Source organism: Tenrec ecaudatus, chromosome 17 (assembly GCF_050624435.1).
Source record: "Tenrec ecaudatus isolate mTenEca1 chromosome 17, mTenEca1.hap1, whole genome shotgun sequence".
NCBI classification, from domain to species: domain Eukaryota; kingdom Metazoa; phylum Chordata; class Mammalia; order Afrosoricida; family Tenrecidae; genus Tenrec; species Tenrec ecaudatus.
In genome coordinates this window covers 60,630,380-60,647,038 of record NC_134546.1, presented here as the reverse complement: position 1 = coordinate 60,647,038, position 16,659 = coordinate 60,630,380, and positions in this window count along the sequence as shown.

Genomic DNA, 16,659 nt, shown 5'->3' with positions numbered 1-16,659 from the left:
CCCAGGTGCTAAACATTTCGGACTTGCCCTCTGGGGGCCTGTATGCTTCCCATTTGTTCTGGAGGTGGTGGGAGTCCTGGTTTAGCACCTTCTCCTCTGGGAGCCAGTGACTGGGGCGGGAGCTCTGGGGAAAGAGCAAGGCAAGGTAAAGACCACCACCTGGGCGCTCCAGAGCCAGAGGGTGGGCTGATGACGGGAGGGGCAGGCGAACAAGGCCAGGGGCCTCCCCCACTGGGCAGAGAACACTGTAGGCTGGGGCTGCGGGTCCCCAGTTATTCGACTCCTTCCTTGTGCCCCACCCAGGCATTTTTCTAAGGCCGCTGGCCCAGGGGCCCTGCTTTCTAGGTGACCTGGGGAGCCCCGCCTCCCCTTCTGGAGGTGGCGGGGATGGGCATTTGGGGGTCAGGGCCGCGGTGCACTTCCGGACACCCTGGGCACCTCAGGCTTGGAGTGGTTGAGGCGACCCTTTGGAGGTCAGTGAGTCCAGGGAAGTGGCACATTGTGGGTGCAGGGCTGAGAAGGGAGGGGCACCCCCCTGGCCTGGGCTCCTCCCCCGGGGCAGCCCCGCCCCGCGCAGGAGGGGACGGGCGGGAACCCGCGAGGGTAGGCTCCCAGACCCGCCTGGCCAGGTGCTGTGCCCGCGTCTCCGGGAGTCTGCTGTGGCGGGACAGAAGTGTCCTGGACTCTAGCCGGCCTGCACCCTCTCCGCTGGACCCCCAGTGATCCTCGGAACCCAGGTAACTGCGGGCGTGACGCCCTGGGCGGCAGCCGCCCGCCAGTCCCCGCGTACCCTCGTGGGGCGGCCACCCTTCTTGCTCCCTGGGGCCCAGCGGCAGCTCCGAGGACAAGTCTTGGAAAGTTTGCGCCCGGACGGCGGGCGCTGCGGGGGCGGCGGGGGCTGCGCGGGCGGCGGGCGCTGCGCGGGCGGCGGTGGCTGGAGCTGGGCTGTGCAGGTCTGCGGCGCGGGGCGCCGTGCGGAGCCGTGCCCTGTCCACCGCGCCTGTGGGTGGGGCGGGGGCTCCGCGGAGACGGGCCTTTGCTCTCCGACGCCCCCACTCGCGTCCCTTTAAACACAATTCCTGGGATGGGGACTGCGGCGTTGGCGGCTTCTTGTGGGAAGTTCACATTGGCGCTTCTCTCCCTTTGGGCCAATGATCCAACTCGGGCTGAGCCAGGCAGGGTGTGGGTGAGAGGGGCACCCCCGGGCCTGCCCTCCCCGCCGGCCACAGCCACCGCCTTGGGGCATCCCCGCGCACTTGCCAACCAGCGTTTTCCTAGCCCAGGCCAGAGCAGGGGAGAGGGCGGGTCCCAGGGTGGCAGGCTGAAGGGGAGGAGGTGGTGCGGGAAGCTCCCTCTGCCCCCCAGGTATAAAGACAGGTGCAGAGCTACCAAGGGCAGAGAGGAGCTGGTGTTACTCACGAGAGTACGTTCTACATCTCCTTTCACCCCGTCCACGAACCCGTTGACCAGGAGGGACAGCCACGAGGCTCCAAGAGGTGAAGTCGTCCGCCAGAGAAATGTGGCGTCTGACCCTCCAGCCACGGAGGGCTAGAGCCCCAAGGCACTACCCAGTGACGGGCTGGGCCTGCTGCTTCTCCCCTTCAGATGAGTTCCTCCTTGGGAAGGGGTTGTACCTGGAGCGAGCACCCCTCGATCAGAGACTAACTCTGGTCAGGACCCTCCTCTGGGAGGGGGCCAGCTCCTTGCTAAGAATGCAACAGCAGGAGGGCAGGGAGGGGAGAGCTGAAAGGAGTCCCCTGAAATGGCCAAGATTCTTTCCTCAGCAGGTGTGCCTCTGGCTTGCTGAGCCAAGAAAGGACACTCCATAAAGTTGAACCTGAAAGGCGCTTCCGGCCCCGCCCGGGCTCCTTGGCCTGCTTCTTCCCTTAGACCAGCGTTTTGTTCTAGGTTGGAGATAGAAACGCTGGCAGGTACCCGCATCGCCTTTACAGCAGTCTGACCCAGCCTTCTAAGAGATCTTGCTTGAAAACCTGAGTCGCCAAGGCCTCCCTCTCCTCACCACTCTGGGGCAGCCTGGGTTGCGGGGAGAGTGCTTTTGCTTCCCTGCATCTCAGTGATTCCCTCAGGTGTAAAATGGGAGCAATAGAATCTATGTCACTTTAGGGGATACCCAGGGGGGCTAGGGGTTCTGTAAGCTGCAGGACAGTTGAATTCCTGTCCCGTCTTCTTCGCTGTGTAGATTTCAGTGCATAGGCGGCTCCTTGGGTAGAGTGGAGCTGTGGCAGAGGATTTGCATGGTTGTGACTGTGTGGAAGCAGGCCTTATTGTGAGTGGATTTGAACCACCAACGTAACGGCAAGTTGTTGAGCACTGAACCATGTATGTGCCACTCAGGGACTCCAAGAAACCGGTCATACACACGCGTAGGCCTAATGACACGCACATAGAAATAATGGCACATACAGATCATGATGAGCACATGTACACACACATGAGCATATGCACACACAGTAATGACACACACAGAGAATAATGACACATGCAGGTAACAATGTACACATATACACACACAATGAGCCCTGGTGGTATAATGGTTATGCTTTGGGCTGCGAACCGTAAGGTCGGCTGTGTGAAACTACCAACTGCTCTGCAGGAGAAAGACGAGGCTTCCTGCTCCTGAAAAGAGTTACAGGGTCACTGTGAGTGGGGACCGACTCGGGGGCAGTGAGTTTGATTGTACATGCTGAGTAGATGCTCATTATTAGTATGTGTGTATATGCTCATTGTGTGTGTATATTATGTATAATATATACATAATAGTAATACTACATAATCATAGACATAATCATGATGTGCCTAATCACCATCATATATGTGTGTGTGATATTATACATAATTTATTATTCCCAAACCAAACTCACAGCCATCACGCTGTCGGGAGGAGAAAGCCTCCTCGTTCTGCCTCGGGCCGCTGGTGGTTTCCAGCTTGCGGGTAGCAGCCCGCCATGAGGGATCTATAATGCATTCTACATCATGGATCATCACTGTTGTACGTATCATCTACATAATCCTAATGATAATGTCTGTAGTAGTAATCACATGCATGCATGATGAATATTACATGCTCCGTGCATTTATGTAGTCATTATTGCTATGTATCTGTGTTATGGAGACGAGAATTGTTGCTGGGTGTTGTGTGTGTGTGGGGGGGGTGGTCTTCCCCATCATCCTCAACTGGGCTTTATGCCCTTTCTGGACGGCTCCTAAGCATCTTAGCATCTCCTCAGAGAGGGCTTTATCCTAAGCACACACTGGGTGCACAAGCTAATAAAACAGATTATCGAGGGGGGAAATTGCTAATATTTGTGAGAAGTAGCGAGTTTCCCCTCCCTCTCCCTCTCCGCTTAGGAGTCCTGATGGCATACAGATGATGTGTTGGGCTGCTAACCACAAAGTCAGCAGCTTGAAGCCATCCACCATTCTGCAGGGAAAAGATGAGGCAGTCTATCCCTGTAAGGAGTTATGGTGTTGGAAACCCACAGAGGTCGCTGTGCATCGGAGCCCACTCGAAGGCAGTGCATTTGGAGGGCTTTTCCCCTCCCTGTCCCCCAGTAAGGTGAGGGAGCGCACCAGCCCACAGAGGAAGCGAAGAGGGACTGGGCCGGCCTCTCTAGGTCAGGTGGGGACCGTCCAACCTGAGAACCACCGAGGCCTGCAGAACCATCGGTCTCAGCTGACAGCACACACCTCACAAAAGACAAGCCGGTACAACCTGCATATGAGGGTGAGTTCCTTAAATATTTGACCCACATGGCCCAAAAATGATGTTAGGAATATCCATGCAAATAGCCGTTAGACACACACACACACACACACACACACACACACACACACACACTCCACCCCTGCTATGGTCCATGGCTTGTTCATGAAGAGGGCCAGAGTGGGGAAATTAGCTCTCTCCCTGGGTTCTAGTCTATTCCCACCCTCCGTGGCAGTGGCCTGAGGTGGGCCACGACACCCACTCCCAAACCCTGGAGGGATTCACTGAGAGAGTGAGTGTCTGCCCAGGCCAGGACGCCTCCCAGAGCTGTCCCGCTACATGCAGAGGGATGCCAGCTTCCTACTGCCAGGTCCTGGGTCTGAATAAGAACCCAGCAGAGACAGCGCTCCAGACCTGGATTCCTCCCTGGAATCAGCCGTGTGGCCGAGTTCCCATGCATCGTGTCAACGTTCATGTTACACAGCACTCATCTTGACTCAAAAGCCAACTAACCAGAGTGCCACCAGATCATTCTTGACTCCTGGCTACCCCAGATGCTCCATAGAGTGTTCAGTGGCTGATGATCCAGAAGTAGGCAGCCAGATCTTTCTTCCTAGGTACCTCTGCAGGAACTCAAACGGTTAACCTTCTTATTAGTGGCCATGCCTTCCCCATAGGTGCCACCCCGGGACTCCAGTCACCATGGACTATCAGCTCTGTGAGTGCAGGGCTTTCTGCCTCATCTGTTCTCCGCTCTGTCCCTGGTGTGCTATCGGTGGCTCAGTAAATATGCATCCATTGAATGCCTGTATGCAACCCATCCTTCTGCACATTGGGACACCTGAGGTTCAGAAAAGAGGACTCGCCTCTTGAAGCAGAGCTTAATTTCCCCTCCTTGAACTTGAAATCCTTCACAGCTGGGTCTCTGTCCCCTGTGTCCGTTGCCTGGGGTTACTTAAAAGCCCACTTGGCAAGAACCGGCAGGCCAGCTGCCTCCAGAGTTCCCAACGGACAGCTAACAGACCTACCTCTGTGGGTTTCTGAGACTGTAACTCATTACAGGAGTAGAAAGCCTCATCTTTCTCCTGTGGAGTAGCGGGTGGTTTCGAACTGCTGACCTTATGGTTAGCAGCCCGACGTGTCACCACTTAACCACCAGGGGTTCCCCAACTGGGACCTTCCAATGTGTTCTCCATAGGCAGGAGTTGCACCATCTGTGAGGCATCCTTTGATGAGCCGAGGGCCCTCCCCAAGGCACTGGAGAACCAGAGAAGGCAAACGCCCGCAGGGGAGCGGTAGAAGTTGAGTTGAGTCAGATTAGGACTGGGAAGCAAGGCTGAGCAGGAGAAGCCCCCTGTGAAGGTGCTGCGGGCAGGAGGAAGCGTGAGGACTTCACTTTGCCCGAGGCCCCAAGCAGACTTGGGGTTCTGAGTTCCCACTCTTTCACAGTCATTAAGTCAATGCTGGCTCCTAGTGAGCCCTGTGGGTTTCTGAGACCGTAACTGTTTATGGAGTAGAAAGCCCAGTCTATCTCCTGCAGAGCTGCTGGTGGGAGTTTTGAACTCCTGACCATTGGCATCGCTCCCCAACACGTAACCACTACACCAGCAGGGCTGCATAGTGAGTTCTCACTAGGTACCGGTTTAGAAGGCTTTGTGGGTGGAGCCAAGAAGTTGGCTATCCGAGATACTCCGGGACTCCGTGGCTGTATGTGTTCAGCGAAGGGAGGCATCCGAGAAGGCAAGTCTAGGAGCTTTGTGCAGGTGGGGCGGGAACCTTACCAGAGGGGGAAACAGCAGACCTATACACCCCGCCCCCCCCCAGGTCACTCGTCTGCATCCCCATCACTTTCCAGTCACCATTGTTTCAGCAAGCTGATCTCTTGATCTCTTCGCGGGCAGTACCCTGGGGTCCTGGGGAGAAGATTGGACTGCGTGACAGGGAGGTCCTGAGAGGGGGTTTCGAGTTGTTACTGACCCACAGCCACCCCATGCACACAGAACCGAACGCTGCCCTTACAACTGTCCCGGTGCCGAGCCATCGGGCAGAGCGCCTTCCTCTCCTGCGCCGCCCCCCCACTTTACCCAACACAATGTCCTTCCCCAGGGACTGGTCTCTCCTGACCGCACGTCCAAAGTCTCGCCGGCCTGGCCTCCCAGGAGCACTCAAGCTATACTTCTTCCAGGACAGATTGGTCTGTCCCGTTGGCAGTTCACAGTGTTCTCAAGATTCTTTGGTAGCACCGTGATTCAAGTGCACGGATTCCTCTCCCGTCTTCCCTAGTCAGTGCCCGCCTTCCACCTGCAGCTGAGGCAGTTCAGCACACAGCGGCTGGGGTCAGGAGCACCCTAGTCCTCAAAGTTCCCTTCCTGCTTTCTCAAGGAAATGTAGACCCCGCCGTGTGAGTCATTGAGCTTGTCCTGCTGCATGCTTCCGACTAAGCGTTTAATAAACGTTAACTGTGTGCCAGGCACTATTCTAAGCATTGTAGGCGTACTGACCATAGAAACCCGGTAACAGCGCTTCTCAACCTGTGGGTCACAACCCCTCTGAGGGCCAAGTGACCCTTTCACAGGAGTCACCTAAGACCATCGGAAAACACCTATTTCCGATGGTCTCAGGAACCGAGAAAGCACTCCTCTATCCATGTCCAGGCGGGTCCGCCCACACGCAGATACGCCCACATGTGAGTACCCGGCGTGAAGATTTTAACATTGGTAAGGCGGGACACCAGCGGACACCATTGATAAAACCCATATCCTGGCGAAATAGCCACATGGCAGCCGAAAACCATGTACCCTAGCTTGTCGTGCATTCTTTCCAAAAATCAGGATTTTTTAAAAATGCTGCGGGACGCGGGAAAAATTGTTAAAAATCAGGACTGCCCCGCCAAAAGCTGGACACCTGGTCACCATTAATGTTCAATGTTTAACAATTAAAATACATCCTGCCTATCAGATATTTACACGATGATTCATAACAGTAGCAAAATGACAGTGATGAGTAGCAACAAAAATAATTTTATGGTTGAAGGTCACCACATCACGAGGAATTGTATGAAAGGGTCCCGGCATGAGGAAGGTTGAGAACCGCTGCCCCATGACATTGCAAACCATATCATCTCCCTTTCATAGTTGAGGAAACAGCCTCAGACAGGCGGAAGGACTTGCTGAGATACCACTTGAAGTTGAAGGAACCAGAACTAGCCCGGCAGTCTGACTGCAGCCCTGACCTCAGCCTCTCTGCCATGTTGCCTCCGCGAGGCTGCCATGTTGCCTCTGCCATGTTGCCTCCGCGAGGCTGGATAAGGCCCTACTAGGAGCAGAGAGCCGGAAGGGCAAGGCGGCTCACACAAGGAAGCAACACTGCAGGGCCAGCCCCCTGCCAGAGCCCTGGGGAATGTGGGCTTTGCTCTCCAATGCCCTGACCATTGTGGTTTGCCCTGGAGGTGGGGGATGACTCCAGAAGGTGGGTTTTGAAGGATGGGTAGGAGTTTGGCAGCTGGTTAGAACTATCAAGGAGGAAGAGGGCTGGTCAATTGGGATGAGCGATGACAGTGTTTAACCTGAGAAATGAACTGGAAACACAGGGAATCCAGGGTGGATGGTCCCTTCAGGACCAGCGGTGTGAGTGGCAATACTGGAAAGGTAGAGGGAGAATGGGTTGGAAAGAGGGAACCAATTACAAGGATCTACATGTGACCTCCTCCCTGGGGGACAGACAACAGAAAAGTGAGTGAAGAGAGACATCAGACAGGGCAAGATATGACAAAATCATGATTTGTAAATTATCAAGGGCTCATGAGGGAGAGGGGAGCGGGGAGAGAGGGGAAAAAATGAGGACCTGATGCCAAGGGCTTAGGTGGAGAGCAAATGTTTTGAGAATGATGAGGGCAACGAATGTACAGATGTGCTTGACACAATTGACGTATGTATGGATTGTGATAAGAGTTGTATGAGCCCCTAATAAAACGATTAAGAAAAAAACCCCTGAGAAATGGATCGGTGACGGTACCTCGTCCAGTGCCCCAAGTCACTGTGGCCCAGTACCCACCCAGGTCCTTGCCCCCAACCATCTCTATGGGCTGAGAGACCCTGACCCAACACAAAGCACCGTGCATCCTGGACCCTGGCCTTTTTTATCACCACCACCACAACAAGTTTGGTGGCTTTTAGCCACTGGGGATGGAAAAGTACACTTGCTGGTGACATAGTGTGAGTCAGTTGTTCATGAATGAGCTGACTGCTTGGATGCCTGGGACTGTGCCCTGGTGTCGGCCCCACTGTTAGAGATGCAGTGTTGCCTTTGGGGGGAAGAGTGTGAGGCCCACCTTGGACGTCGCTTTGCAATTATGCAGATGGCAGTGAGTGAGGAGCCAAATGGTGAGGGGCACCAGCTACAGTGTCCCCCAAAGCACTGTCCTCTTAGCCAGGCTTTACAGTATGGGGTTACTCCCACAATGGCATGACACCAGGTCAGTAGCACCCTCAGCGCGCTCTGGACTGTGGGGACTCTCAGGACAAGTTCTTGCCTAAGTCAACGTGGGACATTTGACCTGGACACACCATAGCCCCTTAGACATCCTTCCCCCTTTGGTTAATAGGATCCCTGAGGGGAGGGAGTCCAGCTGAGCTTGGTGGGATTCATTTGCTATCTGTCCAAGGCTCCGAGCCCAGGCCCCTCGTTCAGCCTGGCCGTCAGCACAGTGTCGCTGGAGATGCAGGCTCTGGGGCTCCTTCCTCCATTCTGGTTCTGACTATATGTATCTCAGCCTGACTCTGGCCCGGGGACTTCATGGGTCCCCATTTCCTCATCTGTAAAAGGGGCTGCTTGGATTAGTGTGGGAAACAGAAAGATTTCTCCCAAGTTGTCTCCCCCAAATATATGCCAAACTTAGCTGCTTGCTACACGTGGCGAATGACTATACACTTGGAGGTCATCAGGAGTAGATCAGGGGTCATTCTCCCTAAGGGTTATCAGCCATCCAGAGCAAGCAGTCACCACTGTTTATCCCACAACAAGTAGGGCCCACTCCCTTCTGATAAGGATAGTAGTTGACTGTTTCCTTGTAGGAGACCCCAGAGAGGTCAAACCCGCCCAAGGATGATGAATCTAGGGTCCACCCTTCTTGTCACATGTATACCTCTAGTCCCTCCCATTCCTATGTGCACACCCCTAGCTCACCCCCTTCCTGTCGTGCCTGTAATCACGGCCCCCTTAAGTCGTTATAACTCTTGGTTAGCAATAAAGTTGGTCTCTTCTGATCTCGCTCGCGAGTCCCCCCATGAGGACCCCCAAGTGGGGCTGAGGGGAGCATGCTACCATGAATTGTCTGACTCCCTTACTTCAATCTCTCTTCTCTCTCTCATGCTCGCTATGACTTTACTATAATCTTTACTTATTATTTCCGTACAATTGTGCCTCCCGGATCTGTGATGATTTGTTGGGGGCCCTCCTTTCCCCCACAATTAGATTCTCAACCTTGGTGTTTTGAGACTCATTATTTGCTACGGGTTGGGGCATGGCCCTGTGCGTTGGAGTCCGGGGGCTGCAGTGTGTTTAGCATTGGGTCACCCAGCACAAGCCGGGGGTTTAAACCACCAGGCACATTGCAGGAGAAACACCAGGCGGTCTGCTCTCATCGAGGCTTACAGTCTCAGGAACCCCAAGGAGCAGTTCTGCCATGCCCTGCAGGGTCTCTGTGGGTCAGAATCAACTGATGGGGGCCGGGGTTCATTTTCCCCGCTTCTTTTGGTTCTGTGCATTGTAGGAGGTTTAGCATCATCCTCATCTCCACCCAGAAGATGCCAGCCCTGCATCTCCTCACTGCCACAGAGTGGATTCCGGACTGTAACTCTTTACTGGAATAGAAAGCTCATCTTTCACCTATAGAGCAGCTGGTGGTTTTGAACTGCTGACCTGGTGGTTAGCAACCTACATCACCAGGATCCCTTCCCTCCCTTTAGTAACTAAACATGTCCCCAAACCAGCCACCACGTTGACTCCAGCTCATGAGGATGGATGTCAGAGTAGAACTGGGTCTTTTCAGAAGTAGGGCATCTAGTCGTGAGTCGTTATGGGTTGGGCTGCTAACGGAAACGTCAGCAGTTCGAAACCACCAGCCACCTTGCAGGAGAAAGACAGGGTCTCCCGGTCCCATAGAGAGTTACAGTCCCAGTACTCACAGGGGCAATTGAGCCCTGCCCTACAGGACCACTGTGAATCCCCATTGGCTTGCTTGTAGGAAGCGAGTCTCAGAAGTAGATTACCATGACTTCTGAGGATCCTTTGGGTAGATTCAAACTTCCATCCTACCAGGTTAGCAACCAGATCTCATTCATCATTCACAGGGTGTGTCTCCAGACACTGCCACATGCACCCGGCGGGTGAGCTCATCGCTGATGGAACCAGGATGTACTAGGTGATCCTTAAAGAACCTCCCAATGGTTATTTTCTTTCTGCTCCTATTTTGTAAACAGGCAGTGTGTGTGACTGAGGAGGCAGTGGGTGGGGTGTCCCCTGGACAGAGGGTGGGGTGGGGGCTATGAGGAAAGCACAGGCTGTCGACCTTTCACTGAGAGCCCAGGTCAAGTTGTCGTTACCTTCCAGACCTTGGGTGACACAGAAGAGGGGGCTCTGGGGCGCACCCCTGCTGGAAGGTCAGCAGTCTCCAGCTCCAGGCAGCCGTCCTGACTGCTCGTCAGCGCTTGGCCCATGGGTCCAGCTTCTCTCTGCCTTCCCTCAGGCTGCCCTGGAGGAAGACAGGAAGTGAATCAGCTCTCCCACGGGTAGAGGGCCAGAGCAGAGAGCCTGTAGTGTCCCACCAGGACCATGTGACACCTGCACTCAGCCACTTGTGGCTTTATTTTGTTTATTCCAAGTGAGCTGTTGATTAACTGCCACCCTCAACCCTGAACCCCCAACCCCTCCCTCCGGCCTAGGTGTGTGCTTCGTGGTGGGAGTTGCCTTTGGAAGTAAATTCTGGGACAACTGGAAGGATTGGTTTGCGTTATTCACTCATTCCTTTGAGAAACTCTGCTGCAGATTCAGGCACCGGTCTGGGTTACTTATTGCTGTCTTTGACTAAGTGCCTCCTGGCTGTGGGTCCCATGCAGGGCAGGGGGCAGGGGCAGGGAAGTAGACAGCGCCTCCACCTGCAAGAGCCTTCCGTCTACAGAGGTAGACAAGTAGCCTGTCACTAAGGTGCACCTGTGCCCGGAGTCGGACATGCTCCATTCCAGCCTGTGTTCTGGGGCACTGGGGACAGGTAGAGGGAACAGGGTGGATTAGGGAGGTGATGGTGTAGGGGACAGGGTGTTGGAACTAGGAGCCCTAGTGAGTGCTGGGCCGCTAACCATAAGGTGGGTGCTTCGAGCTCACCAGGTGCCCTGCTAGAGAAAGATGAGGCTGTCTGCTCTTATAAGTAGTTCCAAAGCTTTGGAAGCCCCAGACAGGCTCGCTCCGAGTCGGAATCAACTCAGTGCTGTGGATTTTCCTGGGAGTCGTGTACAAAGGGAGAGGCAAGGACCAGGAAAAAGGAAGGAGGTGAACAGAGGAGAAGGTGGATTGAATCGAGGCCCTCCAAGATGTGGGGTGAAATCCTCATAGGAGCCTGTTTGGAAGCAGGTTTTCTTTGTATGTTAATGAGGTTATACCTTTGGGTGGGTCCCAAACCTCATCACTTCTGAGTTATAAAAAGAGCAAAATGAAACAGTAAACACAGAGACCCAGGAGGAGAGGGACACAAAAGGAGCCCCTGGGGCGGCTGAGGAGGAAGGAGCCTGCCTGGGAGCCAGAGCCCAGATTGGGTCTCCGAGTCACGGGCAGTGTGAAAAAATAAATTCTGTGCTTTAAAGAGACCACTCATGCATATTGCAATTATTATAGCAGCCCCAGGAAATGAAGACAGAAGGGCAGGGAAGGTGCCTAGCCTGTGTGTGGGCCTCCAAGTGGTCCAGTGGTGCTCGCCTTTGAGGCCGAAGATGGATTAGGCCTTGGCAGGGGTAAGAAGGTGAAGAGTTTGAGGCCAGGCTCAGGAATGTGGGCCCGTCCCTGTGGGCACTGAGAAGCACTGAAAGAGTTTCTGATGAGTTGATATTGGCCAGTTGTCATCTCAGAGGGACATGGCTGAGTGACGGAAAGGTGCCACCCAGAGGCCCAGTGGAAGGAAGTGGGGGCACAGAAGTGATGTTGGGTTTGTTTTACCTTCCAAGGGAAGAGACGGAATCTCATGGCTCATTGCTGTGCCATCGAATCCCGGTGACCAGTGCAGGAAACAAAGGAACCTTCGTAGACTGTCGTCGTCAAAGATTTCTTGCAAGAGGAAGCCAGGGGGCCCTGAAAAGGATGGGAAGCCCAGTGAGGGAGCCTCATGTTTCTGGCACCCCACAAGGCCAACATCTCGGAGGGGTCTGGGTATCAGGACTCCAGGACGGCAAGAGGTTGGCAGGTGGTTACCTGGTGGTGACAGGTGAACCAGCTCAGAAGAGACCATTCTGGGAGGCTTCTGCCGGCAGTGGGGGAGGGGTGGACATTGGACCACCTGTACAAGCAGGTGAGCCCTTGATAGTGGTCATGAGCTGGACAGGTCAGAAGCATGGATTCAGTGACCTTTAATTCCGTGAGGCTGTGTGGTTCTTTCCCGGAGTGCCCTGCGGTTTTCTCCAGTGCAGGAAGCTGCGTGCTGTGCCCAGATCCAGGACTCAGAGATGCTTAGAATGCTTTCTCTGGTGAAGGATGGCGGTGGGGAGCAGCAGGGGTGCCGAGAGGGAAGGGCCATGTCTTCCCTTGGGCTCCTTTCTTAGATGTTTGTGGTGCACATCCTCTCTAGAACGTGGCTGGCTATCTTAAAAAAAAACAAACCAATTTCTAAATGATGGAAAATCAGGATAGTGTGTGCAGGAAGATGACACCTTTAGCTTTACCATGAAGCTAAAGGAGTGGAGGGGGCAGGAAGGGATATCAGTTGCTCTGTTGCCCCCTCTCTCCTCTTCCTCCCGTTCCGGCACATTGTAGTCTTCACCTTCCTCCCAGGCACCCTTTCTCCTAGTCCAACGCGTGCTCAGTTGCTGACATGTGACTTCTGGCTTGTGGGAGGAGCATCACAAGTGGGCTTGTGGGCTTACCCTGTAACCACCTGGGTGAGTGGTGTGATGTCCCTGGACCTTGGTGTCCCGCCTGACCTGTCTTCTGGAGGGATCAGTTTTGCCTTAGAAGTTGTTGCCGTTGAGGATAAACATCTGAGGACATACAGGCGAAGACTTTCTACATGTTCAGTTCAGCTTCAGTGAACTTGAGTGTGCAAGCCCTTTCCCCCTCCCCTTCGGAATGCTTCCTCCCTCATTAACATGACTCCCCCCCCCACACCCCCACACCCCCCGCCCCCTGAGCTTCCTCACTAGCCTTGCCAGTGGCTGCCCTCATCCCATCCCATGCAGACAGTCCTTGAGCTCCGGGATCAAGACAGACATACTTGCCCAGTTAAGCTAAACTACTGGTTGGTTTTAAGATGTCAGGGGGATGTTTTTGGTTTAAAGTGCAAGGTTTAAACATAATCTTAGGGTCTTTAAAGTAAGTCAACAAGTATAACAAAAGTTCCACTTCAACATGTGCAAGCCTATTCTAGGCAAACTGTGTTTACAGAAGGAGTGGATGTATGGAGATAAGAACTGAGACCAGGGTTTATAGGAGAGGTGAGAGTGGGATCTAGGGAGGGTGAGGGGCCAGGGGAGCAAGCAATGGATGTGGGAGGGGGAAGGGAGCGCTAGAACTGATGGCGATTGCGCAACTCACTTTAAAAGTGATTTAACCACAGGGGCGTGAAAAAGAAAGTGCTCTAAGACTGATTGTGGTAATGATTGCACAACTTATCTTGACATGATTGAACTATTGAATTGTGTGATATGTGGATTACGTGCCAACAAAAATGTGTTCATGCGTGTCTCTGACCAGTGGATGGCTGCAGACAAGACTTCTCACTAATATACTGTTCTTAATCTCATTAGGATAACTTAAAAAATGAGTCCAATTAAAACAGAGCTGTATGAGGGGGTATCTGTGGGAACTCTTAAATTCACAATAGAGAGCCCTCTCCCTGGGGGACTGACAACAGAAAAGTGGATGAAGGGACACGTCGGACAGTGTAAGACATGACAAAATTATGATAAATTATCAAAGGTTCATGAGGGAGGGGGAAATGAAGAGCTGATACCAAGGGCTCAAGTAGAAAGCAAATGTTTTGAGAATGAGGATGGCAACAAATGTACAAATGTCTCGACACAATGGATAGATGGATGGATTGTGATAAGAGTTGTACGAGTCCCCAATAAAATGATTTTTAAAAAATTCACAACAGAGGTCAGCTCAGAAGTTTATGGTAGCTATTTGAGAGACTTGAAAAGAGTCACATTCATAGATTTTCACCAATGAGATGGGACCTTTATGAGGACTTGTTACGGAAATGTTTTAAGAAATTGGAAAACAACATCGTGGGAAGGAAAGGCTGGAGGGCTGTGCTAAGGACGTTTTTTCCATCATGACAATGTATTTGCTCGTTCTTTCAGGCTGCCCTTGATCCGTTCCTTGGGAAACCCTAACCCGTCTACCCTACAGCCCTGATCTTGCCCCTCCAGGCTTCTTTTTGTTCCTCACACGCAAAGAACATTTGAAAGGAACACAATCTTGAGTTCCTTGAAGAACTCAAGAACTATCATCCTGATGGGCACATCAAAGGATGCCAAATTATTTGGGGAAGAGTTTGAGAAATGGAAACACAACCTTCGTAATGGAACCAACAGACGTAGAGGATCTATCAAGAAATGATAGCTTCATATTTTGAATTTTTTTATTTAATAAAGGTCTTTGCTTTTGTAAAAATGCTCTTTAACTTACCATCATACTTTCTAAAGAAAACTACTGGAGGTAATAGAAGAATTCAACAAAGCAGCCAGATGCAAGGTCAACACACAAAAATCACTTGGCTACCTCCATACTAACAAAAAGAAGTTTGAACAGGCAGCCAGGAAAGCAGTATCATTTACAGTAGCCACCCCAAAGATAAAATACTTCGGAATAAATCTAATGGGAGATGTAAAAGATTTATTTAGTTTCACAAAGGAAACTACAAAACACTACTACAAGAAACCAAAAGAGACCTATATGGAAAAACGTACTATGCTCATGAATAGAAAGACTTACCTTTGTGAAAATGTCAATACTACCCAAAGTGATCTGTAGATATATAAAGTAACCGTGATTCAAATTCTAATAGCATTCTCTAGCAGGATGGAAAAAATAATCAACTTTATGTGGAAAGGAAAGAGTCACTGCCTACATAAATCATTATTGAAGAATAAAGTAGGAGCATTCACACTACCTGATCTCAGAAACCACTACTCAGACATTATATAATCAAAACAGCCTGGTACTTGCTACAATGACAAGACCAATAATTCAGAACCCAGACATAAATCTATCAACCTGTAGAGGGCTGATCTTAAACAGGGGCAAAAAATTCACTAGCTAGGGAAGAGACAGACTATAACAAATGATGCTGGCCAAACTGAATGTCTATCTGTAGAAAAATGAAGCAGGACCCATACCTCATGCCATACACCAAAACTAAATAAAAATGGTTCAGAGACCTAAATATAAAACCTAAAACTATCATGATCATAGAAGAAAGAAATAGGGACATGCAAGGGACCCTAATATATGACATAAATAGAATATCAACCATAACTAATAATGCAGAGACATTAAATTAATGGGATTAAATTAATGGGATCTAAGGATGAACACTTTTGCTCAAAAGAATTCTTCAAAAGGGTGAAAAGAGAATCTACGGATGATGACATATTCAACCAGGGTCTAATCTAAAATTGATAGAAAACTTCCGTCTCCACGATAAAAAGATAAGCAATCCAATCTTCAAATAGGCAAAGGATATGAACAAGCACTGCACCAAAGAGAACAGTCAGTGGATAACACATGAAGAAATCCTTGTGATCATTAGCAATTAGAGGCGAATCAAAACGACAATGAGATAGACTGTCTTATTTTGACAATGGCACTAATTAAGAAACAAACGAACAAAACCCATGGAAAATACTGATGGGGAGGTGGAAACTCGTGTATACTACTATTGGGAATGCTAGATGGTACGCCCACCATGGGAAACACTGAGCCACTTCCTTACAAGCATGAAATAGAAATTCTACATGATCAACCAAGCCTCCCCCTACGCATACACATCCCCTAAAGAACGAGGAGTCACAACATAGACACATGCACAGTCATGCTTATGCAGCATTAATCACATTGGCAAAAATACAGTCTTAATAATGTCATTTAAGTGTCCAGCAAGAGATGAACGGATAAACAATCCGTTGTACAGACATATAATGGAATACTACACAGCCACGAAGAATACCGATGAATCCGTAAGACATCTCCAATCTGGGTTAATTTGGAGGACATTATGCTGCGTGAATTCAGTCCATCACAAAAGGACAAACATTGTATGAGCCACTATTAATTAAAAATAAAATGGACATACAGGAAGGGGGGAAAACATTATTTTGATGTTTTTTCAATGTTTGATGAGAGGAGCAAAATACAGCTGCAGGGTAGAACTGCCATTGTCGGTTTCCAAGACCGTAAAAAGCCCTGACCTTGGAGTTAGAGCCCAACAAGGAACCACCACGCCTCCAGGGCTCCTGAAATAAGGGTGAAGAGAAAAGGCAGTGCGCAATAGGAGGGAAGTCAGCAAGTCAGCACGTTGTGACCCAGCAACGGAAGACTCAGAGGAATAGAATGAAGGGCGACTGCAGTGACCAGCGTCACGTAGACAATCCTGCAACATCAGTTTTAGCAAACAATACTTTATGAATGGATGCATAGGTAGGTAGGTAAGCTAAGGAAGCATGGGAAGAGAT